The sequence below is a fragment of the Anguilla rostrata genome, chromosome 2, assembly GCF_018555375.3.
Source record: "Anguilla rostrata isolate EN2019 chromosome 2, ASM1855537v3, whole genome shotgun sequence".
In the NCBI taxonomy this organism is placed as follows: domain Eukaryota; kingdom Metazoa; phylum Chordata; class Actinopteri; order Anguilliformes; family Anguillidae; genus Anguilla; species Anguilla rostrata.
Genome location: NC_057934.1, coordinates 27,771,078 through 27,784,677, shown reverse-complemented (window position 1 = coordinate 27,784,677; position 13,600 = coordinate 27,771,078).

The following is a 13,600-nucleotide window of genomic DNA, read 5'->3' as shown; positions in this document are numbered from 1 at the left end:
GGGGAGAAAACACATCCGCAAACCGTTTTTGCAACAGGGCAAGGTCTGCTCTCTGACTTGGCGAGAGGTGGCTATCTGAAAGGGGTGGGGTCTAATTGAATTTGCTACCTCTGGCCCCAGCTCGTCCCTCTCCTGATCCACCGTGACCAGAGAAACAGCCACCACCTCTTTCCATGCTTTTAATAAATTGAGGTGATAAATCTGTTCCGCTCCCTCTCTATCAGCACGCTCCACCTCATAGTCAACCTCCCCAACTCGTCGTGTGACCACGAAGGGCCCTTGCCACTTGGCTAGTAATTTTGTACTGGAGGTTGGAAGTAATACCAGGACTTTATCTCCCGGCGAGAATTGTCGTAGTTTCGTCCCTCTATTGTAGTGCCTCTGCTGACGTTCCTGAGCCTCGAGCAAATTCTCCCGTGACAACTGACCCAGTGTATGGAGTTTTGCTCGCAGGTCCATGACGTATTGCACCTCATTTTTGCTGGGGCTTAGACCGTTCTCCCAGCTTTCTTTAACTAGGTCCAATATTCCCCGAGGTTTTCTACCGAATAATAGTTCAAAGGGAGAAAATCCCGTGGAGGCCTGGGGAACCTCCCGCACTGCAAATAATAGAGGGACTAACCATTTATCCCAATTTCGGCTATCGTTGTGAATGAACTTTCGAATCATGGACTTCAGAGTTCTATTAAACCGCTCCACAAGCCCATCTGTTTGGGGATGGTATACACTGGTTCTAATAGAGCGAACGCCCAGTAATCCGTATAGCTCATTTAGTGTACGTGACATAAACAAAGTGCCCTGGTCAGTCAGAATCTCTTTCGGGATTCCGACGCGGGAGATAATTTGAAACAGAGCTTGTGCAACACTCTTAGCTGAAATATTGCGCAACGGCACTGCTTCGGGATACCGGGTCGCATGATCCACCAAGACCAACACGAAACGGTATCCCTGGGTGCTTCGTTCAAATGGCCCGAAGGTCCATAGCAATTCTATCAAAGGGAACCTCTATTAAGGGTAGTGGGCGCAAAGGCGCTTTTGGGGTGGCCAGGGCGTTCACTAATTGACATTCGGGACAGGACGCACACCACCGACGTACGTCCGCCCAAATGCCCGGCCAGTAAAACCGAGCCATTATTCAGTGTAGTGACTAATCATACCCTAAGTGTCCCGCCATGGGGTTGTAATGAGCCGCCTGGAAAACCATTTCCCGGCGGTTTTTGGGTACCAACAACTGGGTTGTTTCTTCACCGGTCTGAGCGTCACGACACACTCGATACAACCTGTCCCTAATAATAGAAAAATAACGGTGCGAGAGTACTGCATCGGGGCGCACCTGCTGACCATCAATACGCATCACTTAGTCATAGGCAAAGCGTAAGGTGTCGTCCCGAGACTGCTCGAGTGGGAAATCCTCCGCGGGTTGGAATACAGGACCCCGGGGAGTCTCAACCGGAGGCTCGTCTGGGTCCCTCCCCACCCCAGCCGCGTCGGACGGCCCTGCGTCACCACCGTCAACAGCACACACGTCACACTTCCCTATCGGTCGTGATCGCACCCCCAGCATGTTTCTAGAAATCTCCCTAAACCTCGCCCAATCAGTACCCAAGATTAGGGGATGCGCAAGCCGGGAGCTAACCGCAGCCTTCACGATATGCGTTTTTCCCTGGTAACAAATTTCCACGGGTACTACCGGATACTTGTGCACATCTCCATGCACACACCGAATGGAAACCCAGGGTGCCTTTACCAATGCCTCGGTTCGAACCAGGTTTTGTTGGATCAGGGACTGCATAGCCCCCGAATCCAACAGCGCCCGGTGTTCACTCCCTTGCACCCTTACAGGGATGCAGTACGCTCCCTCCTGATCGGGAGCGGAAGTGGGCGGCCCGACCACCCGGACCACCTGCCCCACTTCCATAAGTGGACAATCGCGGCGCAGGTGACCCGGCTGTCCGCACCGCCAACACCCCAGTCCGAGCGTCTGAGGCGCCCTGTGCGAGCCGGAGCCCCCCGCCACTGAGCCTGGACCTGGAGAGGGAATCGGAAAAAAGGGGGGATTAGTTTGAGGGAAGGGAGAGGGCAGAGCCCTGGGGACAGAGGAGGGGCCAGTACGAGGAGGGGGTCTCCTCCTGGGCGCCGGTTCTGGCCGTGCTTGCTGCTGGGAGCTGGGTATAGCACTAGGTGGTCCTCCGCCAGGGTGACCGCCCCCTCTAGGTTGGTCGGGCGATGGCAGCGCACCCAATTGGCCGTTCCCTCCGGCAATCCTTCCAGGAACTGTTCCAGGATGACCTGCTCCACCACGCCCCCGGCGGACCGGATCTCCGGTTGCAGCCAACGCCGGGCCATGTGGGTTAGCCTTTGGGCGTATGCGAAGGGACGGTCATCCGCCACCAGGTTCGCCGTCCGGAACCGGCGCTGGTAATCCTCCGGGCTGCAGCCCAGTCGGTCCAGGATCGCCCTCTTCATGGTCTTGTAATCCGCCCGGGCTCCGGGCGGCAGTCCATGCGCCGCCTGTTGGGCTTCCCCAGTTAAGAGGGGCAGGAGGTGTACTACCCACTCCTCGTGGGGCCACTGGCACGCCTCCGCTGCCACCTCAAAACTCTCCACGAATGCCTGGATGTCATCGTCGGCGGTCATTTTGGGTAGGTGGATCCGGAGAGGGGATCGGGACGGCGGGTCCCGGGAGCTTGTTTCCCCGGCGGCAGCCAGCTGTCGCAGCGCCTGTGTCTGGAGGGAGGCTTGTGCACGCAGAACCTCCATCTGCTCTGCGTGTACGGCCGCCTGCCGCTCCTGCATTTGGGCCATCCCCTCCAGCATCCGCGCCAGCGCTACGAGAGGCTGCGCCGTCTCGCTCCGGTTTGGATCCATTTCTGACCTCCTCTCTCTCTCTCTCTCTCTCTCTCTTCCTGCCGTCCCCCCCGCACGGGCCACCACTGTAGCAAGCCGAGTGCCACCGCTCGTTTAAGAGATGAGAGAGACGAGAGTTTATTTTTGGACGCGAATGCGTCTTTTTATTTTACGGCCACCACGCGGCTTTCTATTCGGTATACACGGTATATTCGGTATTCCTCCGTCTCCAGTCCGTCCTCTTCTGTCTCTGTAGACCAGCTTTTAACTCTCTGGGGTCTAAGGGTAAAATGAGGCACACTGGTGATTGTGCGATGCTCTGACATTTGTGTAAATTTCATCAACTTTATATACAGTGATTCCAAAGTGTTTCATATCTTTGTTTTCAGCACAAACTCAGCTACAATAATATGGCAGCAGTAAGTAGGTCATAATCATGTGTGGATTGTAAACTGCTCTAAAAACACACAAACTGTAAACAGTAGTTTTGAACATGCACAGGAATGTTGTAATAAAACACTAAACAATTGTGACTAAGACTTTTGGTCACTGAAATGTGTTCATCAAGGTCTTGGGTATCAAAAGATGACAAAATATTTTAGCAAATCCAATGAGAAATATAAAATAAATTGCTAAAAGTTAGTGTTGTGACTACCTTTTTTCAACACCAGGTGAGAATGGGAGGGCAAATGGCCTTTCTCTAATGAATATGCATTGGGTAGGAATACCTGCCAGCTAAGTAGGCTATTCACACCTGGCCGCATGCCTCCCCACCACTAAGACAAAGACTCAGTGAGCCATTTAGAAGACAGAAACAAAGACAACTTTTGATTTTAGAACATTTATTGAAGTAAACTGCATGGAAGATGAGATGAGACTGGTGTACTCTTGCAACGTCTGCCTGGCCTCTTAGCTAGTGGTGAACTAGGCCGTGTTTCCTGATCAACATCTCTGCAAATATTATAAAAACAAAATTGTTAGGAAATGTGAAATCAAATCAAACTTTATTTATATAGCACATTTCCTTCAACAGGTGAAAATTAAATGTGCTTTACAAAAAAGGGACAAACCACTAACTAATGAAAACAAAATTTATGAAATGTGACATCATATACAAACAAAGAACCAAACAAACACAACCAGACGCAGAGAGGTAGCCTATAATTTTGAGAAGCAATGGTTAGAATCATTCGTAGTGTGGGAATTTACAAGCGCGCATATTAGTGAATATTCCTACAAACACACAGAGAATGTAATACAGTACACATTTACAAATAATGCAAGCTATCAATGAAAAAACATTAGCTTAACTAAATAAACACTGATATTCCAACTAAACTACACGCAACTCATCAATAACAATGCCTCAATCTGAACTAGGTTAGGTCTGTTTAGCTAAGTGGTTATTTTATTGCTATTTCCCGAACTTACTTAGAGTATACTAATATCGATTGTGCAAGGACATCAGTTTTAGAATCCTAGCCACGCCACTACACGCCAGGCATGAGCTATTTATTACGAATATGATCGAAAAACATACAGTCTACCTGATACTTCTAACACAACCAGACGCAGCGAGCCTAGCCTATAATTTTGAGATGCAATAGTTCGAATCGTTCGTAGTGTGGGAATTTACAAACGGGCACATTGCAGGATATTCCTACAAACACACAGCTACGTTGCAATACAGTACACATTTACCAATATGATCATAAGAAATATACTTACGCATGAAGTTGATCCTCAGCTGGATCAGTTCGCTGTTCGAAATGACACCGCTCTTCAACAGTGTCGGCTTCCGGACGGACCATTTTCCAAAATTAAACGAAATCACCTCAAAAGAAGTGAATTAGGCGACACTCTGTGACATTCTATCCCACTTTCGCAGACTTGGCATTTCTCACATGGATCTCGCATCGCCCCTCCTTTAGTCTCCTTCTATGGAGAGTAATTATAATGTTGTTAACATGTGAATGCGATTTGGGCGGACTTCCTGCTGAGCGAAATTCACATAGTAATGAGTAAAGTTTAGCGAAGCATACATGATCTAATTAATCAAATTTGGAACATTTAAAACAATTTATATTATTTGCCAGGGGCGCATTGGAAAGTCGCGATTCTAAGGTTTCTGTCAATGTTTTTGTTGCGTCTGTATGATAACAGCATGTGAAGTTAATCATTCAAATAAAAACAAAAGTTAATTTCATTTTGTCGAGCTCCGCCGGCGGAGCTCTCGACCCCAGAGGGTTAAGCGTCCAGGCTCACTGTCGAGGTAATCAGCACATTGTCCATCAATCAAACAATTAACCATCAGTGCTGATTAATAATCCCCAACAGCTGTGGCACAGAGTTCCGAGAGCCGCCCCGCCCACTCTCTCTCTGCAGCCAACGCAAAACCACGCCCACCCTACCACAATGACATCATGTCTTCTATGTGCAAAAGTTCTGCACATTAAGTCATTGATGGCTGTGCTGTCTTTCTTCTTTGATTCGGTGATTAGTTGGTGTCAGTCCAGCTCTTGTGGTTCCTTACTGTCTCCTGCAGGATAGTGTGGGAGAAACACCACTTCTCCTTTCCGTGCTTTCTTTATATTCTTTGCAGATGCCCTGTCATCAGGGCGCTTGTTCTTACGTGAGTTGCAGGTAACCTCAGGAAATCCAAGATTTCGGAGCTTCGACCTGTAATTTCCCATCTTGTAGTTAAGACTATCCTTCCATCCAATACAGCCATTACGACTGCCTGGTTCTGTTAGACATGGGTGCTTTTTGACTAAAGCCTCTGTCACCTCACCGATCTGAAGGCCTGTGGGGTAGGCTGTGTAGCTGTACATGTAGTCTGCTAATTTTTCCATGATTTCGGACTTGACCTGATTATTGTTCAGCACAGTACCATCTTTGACAAATTCTTCATTGGAATTCCTCAGTACTGCCTCTGTTGCCACAGAGAAAAGTGGAATAATAATTTCATCTGGCCATATTGTCGTATGAGGGCTTCCACGAGGGGATAGTATAAGTGTCTTGTGAAGACACTGATGAGCCATCCGTTTCGTAATCTGCCCTTGTATCAGTAGCAGAGCTTGAACTGTCATTCAAATTTCTTACATCTGTCTGGTTTTCAGTCTGAGTAGTCAATGTAAGCACTACTGACGGAATGATCACAACTTTGATTGTCCCCTTGTGTTTAATCTGGTTGGTAGAATGGAGTGTGAAGTAATCACCAAAGTCCTCATCCAAGTAATGCAGGGTAAAATCCTCAGTGAGTCCAAATGTCTCCTCCACAGTCTCATGTAACTGCTCCACAGTGCTGGGTATTCCTGAGGACAGTGTAAGCTTCTCACTCCGGTTTTCTATAATAACTTTCAAGGCAACCAAATCCATCTGGACAAAAATAGAAAAATCAACAACCTGAATGAAGGCAGGTGTTGGACATTTAAGAGTCTGAGTCTTTTCACCCAACACTGGCAAACAATGTGACGTTTCAATGTCACCATGTGTTTGCCTCCCACAAAATATGCTATCAAGGGATATGCGTCACCAAGTCCACTATGCTGTAGCAGGGTCATTTTACCAGAGAACACTTACAGTGTTAGAACAACACCATATTAAATAACAGACATAAAATCTTACATAACAGAAGACATGCTGAGTCTGAGGCATTACTTTTCTGTCTCTCTCTCGCTGGTCCTACTGAAGTGAACTGAGTCGAAGCTTGCTCTGTATCAACGAGCAGAATGCACAAGCGCACGTCACCTGACTCGGCTACCTTGGTTGCTACTGCCATCTAGCGAAGATTCAGACAAATTACACCTTTCATCCTCTCAATCAGTAATGTGGGAGACATTTCCCTGGCTTTTACATTTGACCTAAAGCATCTGAAAATTCTAATACTGAACCGTTTTTTTAAGTACCGAAAAAGTACCAAAGTTACGGTATACCGTACAACACTAACTATAATAAATGGATGACATTTACCTCCTCTGTTGTTTTGTTATCTTCGTTCAACTTCTCTCCCTTAGCGGTGTTGCTGCTGTGAAACAAATATTGAAAATATTTAACATGCTTGACAAAAAATTCAACTTTACTTGCTCTAGCTATCATCAAGTGTTCCCCCAAAAATATGACAACACATAAGTTTGGCAAGTAGGGCACTCTTAAAGGGCATATTGCAGTTTGGAGACCCCAGTGAATCAATGTGTAGGAAAATGGCATAGGAACTAGATTTTCATAAAAATATACTTATATGTACACTACAGTGACTTCTGGAGTCGTTTTTCTGAGAGAATTTTACTTCCGCATCTAAAAAACCGCCAAACCGGAAGTTACGTAACAAAAGGGAGAGCCTGTCAAGTTGAACAATAAAGAAGATTGGATTTCAATGGTAGTTTTGACACTGAAGAGGTTGTAAATGTTTATGCAAACACATATGACGGACCACAACCGTACAATTATGAGCCTGCTAGGCGTCCAAGAGATCAGGAGCAGACCAGGGTTAGAAGGAGTAATGGTCAGAGGAGAGATATTGAGTTGTGGTATGAGGAGAACCAGTCAATCCTCATTATCAAGCGAGCGAGCTAGCTAACATATTTGGTTCACTTTAGCAAGCTAGCTGGCTAGCAAGCCTTTATGAAGTGGCAGTGAGCACATAAGCAGCGTAGGATCTACATTTCCAGAGGACATCGCTCTATTCTCAAATAAATAACCAGCCAAAATAAAATGGTTATTGAATGCATCACACATTTGTTTTTTTTATCTGAGATAATGATATTAGCTACCATATGATGCTGTGTAAATAGCCAACGTGTGATTGTAAGCGAGTGTGTCATCTAGTCACGCGTCATCGTAGCAAGCTAACCAGACAGTAAAAACGCAGATAAAACACTTCTAACATGGATCATTTTAAGCCATGTTATCTAGCTTTGTCGCGATAACATGAGAGAAGGATTGCTGTTGGAGAAGTGAATCAACCAACAGTTAGCGCGGGTAACCTGCACGAAAGCGCATTGTAGTTTTTTTTCACGTATTTCATCCAGTCAATTTAATTTCATCTAACGTTACACTTGATTCACTCTTTACCTCCGCTAGATAACGTCTTACTCTTTGAGATCATGTAGTAGAAATAAAATAAGAAAATATAATTCATTTAACTTACTGAGAATATATAATAAGAAATAATGAGGCTGTGTCAATAGCTAATGCGTTATTGCGAGCAAGTGTGTCATCTAGTCACGCGTCAGAGCGCATTGTAGTTATTTTCACTGCCTAATTCTTATGGACAGGGAAGCTCGCTAGATAGTCTTACTCTTTGAGATCATGTAGTAGGAATAAAATAAGAAATATAATTAATGTACTGAGAATAGATACTAAGAAATAATAATAACAAATTAATAACAACAACAATAATAATAATATTCATAAAAATACATGTTTGAAACTGGAAAACTGATTTTTTTAAAATTAATTTTTTATAGATGGCTGGAAAAGAAAGGAGTAAAAGCAAGGTGTGGAGTTATTTTGATTTCACACACTTAAAGATGGTGTTAATATATATATTTAATTTAATATCATCTTTTACATTTTTTATCTAAAAAGTTCTTTGTGTGTTTATTTTTATTTGTTTGCTTATAAGTTAAATGTTCTTAAATATAGAAACTTTAATAAAATATAAGTTTTTCAAATTGATTTGAAAATGTTGCACTTTTTGACAAAATATTGGTCAAAACATCGGTAATCAGTGGGCTCGGACTCTCCAAAATCGGGATCGGCATCGGACCCAAAAATCTGGCATCGGTCGGGCTCTAGTTTTTTCCGTAGATAGAGACAGAGACAGTAAATCAATATCCGCTTGTCTCCCTCCAGAAAACGATGTCAGCTAGGTCTATCAGCAAACAAATGGCTTAGCTATGCACAAAAGTTCTCACTAATAATAATAATAGTATTTTCCAAGAAATTACGAAAAATCTTTGACAACGGTTTGTTAGGTGCAGCGTCTTTTTGCTACCACAGAGTAGCCTATGCGTAAGTGAATAAGATGATGAGAACAAATTTGGTTACGCTGACCTATAAAAAGCTATTCCAAAAGCAAAAATAGTCATGTTATACATCGTTAGAAAGCTTATACTCTCACCTACTGAATAAATTAATTGTCAATCAAGCCAGACCGTACTAAAAAGGGCGACAACGCTGTAATCAACACGTGTGGTATTAGGCACAGCTATTTTAAATTTTAGCTAATTTGGAAGGTACCCAGGCGTCACAAATGCGCGAATATTTCACAAATGGATTGTCCAAGACAATATATGACCACTCCGTTTCAAAAGCGGAGTGGTCATTTAACCGTTTTTAAATTGTTTATTTCGTTATTCAGTGAGCAAGGTTTTCACTGCTGTATTGGCTTATCTTAGGGCTATTGAGCTTGTAAGTCAAATTGCCTCCAGGGGGCGTCTGGTTCGTGACGTCACAGCCCAATGTTAAAATCCTATTAACTTTAAAAAAATCATTGATTGTAAAATATCTATAGCGATTAAAAATAAAAGATTTCTCACGTTTTTTTGGGACCGTCATTCTCTACCGTAGCATGTGCTTGGTTATGTTTATTTCAATCTCTGGAGGGAAACAAACGGATTTATGTAGACTTACGATGTGCTGGTGGTCCTGAACTACACTAAATCAATCAGTCGCACGGATACACGTCACAACCACGTGTGCTTGTAAGTCTACCCGCCAAGTGCGGTGCCTTGGCTGCCCCTAACTGCTGGTCTGGGATCAGATTTCCCTTCCCAGGTCCTAACTTTAACCATTAGTAGGAGAAGAAAATAACTGACTCTGGACCAGCAGATAGGGCCAACTGCACCCAACACCGGTGGCTAGCTAGCTATACCCACGACAATTGCGGTGTCACTGGTTAGCTTAATGCATTTTTTCAATGATCAGGACAATAATGTTAAGAAGGGAGAAAATCATTCCAAATCCAACCACGTAGAGCAGGTCATATACAGCCAGGGTAGATTAGCGGGTCTGTCAGCGCCAGCATGAAAGATATCGTTTATAAAGTTAGCTAATGTTAACGTTAGGAAGGGCTGGATCAGCAGGTAGCTAGCTAGCTGTCAAAGTCAGGTTTATTTGTCATTACAAACCATGTGATGTACAGTACACGATGTAACGAAACTTCGTTTCGCAAGGCTTCGGTGTAACATAGACATTCAGTCTGCTCACAGCACTTACAAAGGAATACACACATTGTGAAAATCAGAATCACAGTGCACTTAGACAAGACAGGTACAGTAGGCAAGAGATAGACAATTTCTAATAAATAGTTTTATTAAAACATAGTAAGTAGTAAATATATTGTCGGTAATTTATCGAAAACCATGCTGGCTAGCTATATTGTTGTGTTGTGATAAAAATATATATGACGTCATATTCCATTTGAAATTACGTCTTAAGTTAGTTAGGTTAGGTTGTACTCTTTTATACGGTCTATGGTTGTACTTTATAGATCCCTGAAAGGAAATCCTGTTGTCATCACGACCGTACAATTATGATGTGAAATAAACAATATAACTTAATAGTAACTGTGGCAAACACGCCGGCCACAGGCCACCGAAGTGGCTTTCCTAGGGGCCCTCCAGCACAGAGACACAGGGAGAAGATGTTCAAATAGTCCACATTTATTTACGAGGGTTTGACAAGATGGTACAGCCAAATGAGCAGATGTAATACACTGTCATGACAGAGAGGCTCCCTTGTGTGGGTGGGGATGGCAGAGTTAACCTGTGCGCAGTGATTACCTCACTACGCACAGGTGCAGCCACTCCTGTTCCTGGGTCCAATTAGCCTGGCCAATTGTCTAATTCTTAACCAATTATCCAACTGGCCAGGTCTAATTAGCTTGACCCAGGGCAGGTGTGGCTGCTTAAACCAGCCATCCCCACACCACATACCCCCAACGCCAAACTGAGGCCAGGGAGAATCCCTGGCCAAAGCCTACCCCCCCCAACAAAGCCAACAAAAAAAAAAAAAACACTCCACTAAAGAGTCAGGGTGGGTGGCCCCGGAACAGTCCAGTACATGCTGTGACCCTCCCCCGGACGACAAGGCAGCCCTTCTTCCTCCTCCCTCCCGGAGCACGGGAAGTCCTGGGCTGCTCTGCTGGCTGGTGGGGGCGTCACCGGGCTTGGGCTGTTCCAGGGGCTGTGGTGGGGTGGCTGGGCTGGTGGGCTGGCTTCCTTGTGGCGCTGGGGACCAGGAACCCTTGCAGGTGTGGTGGCCGCCAGTCGGCTCTGCTGGAAGGCTGGTGCAGGCTTTCCCCCTCACGGGCTCCGGGCAACCCAACCAGGCCAAAACAACGAACTAAAACAACCAACAGACAAGAAAGGAAGCAAAACGGCGCGGCCACCGCTTGTGCGCCGCCCGTAGCTGACTCGCCTTCCCGGCCAAGTCCAGCTCACGGCACGACCACCTCTCGTGCACCGCCCGTAGCTGACCTGCCTTCACGGCCAGGTCCAGCTCCCCAGCGTCCCAGCTGAGGATCGCTTCCTTCCCCTCCGTTGTCATCTCCCGCTCCCTGTTTCTGGCCTGGAGGATCCGCCCGAAGCCCTGTCGGGAACACCTCAGCTGCCCCTCCTCCAGTGTGCTTCCTGGCTGGCCCTCCTGTGCCTCTTTCCTGTGCCGGGGCAGCCCCACGTTGGGCGCCACTGTGACAAACACGCCTGCCACAGGCCACCGAAGTGGCTTTCCAAGGGCCCTCCAGCACAGAGACACAGGGAGAAGATGTTCAAATAGTCCACATTTATTTGCAAGGGTTTGGCAAGATGTTACTGCCAAGGAGCAGATGTTAAAACACTGTCATGACAGAGGCTCCCTTGTGTGGGTGGGGATGGCAGATTTAACCTGTGCGCACTGATTACCTCACTACGCACAGGTGCAGCCACCCCTGTTCCTGGGCCCAATTAGCCTGGCCAATTATCTAATTCATAACCAATTATCTAACTAGCCAGGTCTAATTAGCTTGACCCAGGGCAGGTGTGGCTGCTTAAACCAGCCATCCCCACACCACAGTAACAAATCTGTTATTTCCAGTCATTTTAAATTGAAATACGATATCAAAGTGACACTAGAAGTAGAAGGGCGCAAGCGTGTTCCAGCTGAGCCGTGGCGATATAAGCGTGTGTCATGAGCACAGTACCAGTATGTGTAGTTCCTAAGCGTACTAAACGTACACATCGTTGTGCCTTGTACTTCTCATGGGTCAATCGTGCTGCTGATATTATATTTCATGAGTCATATGTCATGAGTACCGCATACCAATAGCTAACTGGTTCCCGACTTGTAACTAAAAATATTGCTTATTGAAAATTGCCCCATTCATTTTCCCATTGACAAATTTGAAAACGAGGGGAGTGGCTTGGTGACGTTTACACTTACAAGCTCTATTGTCGGGTTTATCTTGTTGCTATGACGGAATACGATTTTTGAGTTGTGAAAGAAGAACCCAGGCACGAAAGCTAGCACCGTTCCTTTTCCTGTTAGGAAAATTGTGTAGGCTACTAGATGTCCTGACAGGCTGGAGTTTGTGCAATCTGCACAAACGCAATAATTTACCATGATGATACACGGTGAAATGCAATATAAAACTACTGAAAAAAGACCAACTTACTATATCACGACTGCTTAGACTCAATACTACTATACTGCACATTGGGCTAAGGCTAGCTAAGGCAGGCAGACTCCCTTTTGTTACGTAATATGACGCGATGTTGAAAAAAGCTTTGCTCAAAAAACGGCCACTATTTCCTCTGAATTTGTGCCGTTACATCTTTTAAAAATGATTGAATCCTGCATTAACTTTTCAAATGGTCATTTTCAGACAAGGTTAAGTATACATTTTGAAAAAAAGGTCACCCACCAAAGTGGCTAGTAAGAGTGACGCAGTTACAGGACACTGCCGAATTCTACCCGCATTTGGCGGACGTTAATTTCAAGCCCTGAAAACAAGAATACACCCAATTTTAGGTAGCTGTATTAACCGTGCGTTAGCTGACCAGTTTGGTGGTTGGAATAAATAGACAAAGTCACGATGATTCTAACATCAGGACTTGCCTATTGCAGAAAGTAGGCCTAGGCTAGTTAACCAGCCAACGTACGACAGCATGGCTGCGACAGTATTGAGAAAATTACACAATTTGTGTATGCATGAAGATAGGGTCAATATTTCATTAACTTTTGCTAGCTGGCTTACCAGGATTTGCAAGGAGTCTTCTAGACAGGTGGATCTTGCCACGGTGTTTCCGTGCTTGCTGCCACACTTTATGCAGATAGAGAGGCAGATTTCCCATGAGGCCTCTCTCTTTGCCCGCAATTGTTAATGGCTCCCACGTCATGATGTTTAGCGTAATTTACTCAATTTCTTAAATTGTTGTTAAAGATGAAGAATATGGATTTGGAATGAATAATAATTGTAGTTCTTGAAACTAATCAGTATAATTACTCCATTCTCAAATATTTTGACTGAAATTTACCTAAAATATCAAGGATATTTTAAAAATATTATTTGTTAGTCAAATGCTAATTTCTTTTCATGAAGTCAATTTAAAACAATATTAACTGTTGGAGTTTTAGGCAATTATTTTGGTATGTCCAACTCAAACAATCACGATGTTCAGAGACTTTATTAAGGTAGTATAGCTTTTTATTATTGTGATATTTACGAAGCCACTGAATAATTTTTTAGAGTGTAGGGAACTCTGAAATGTGC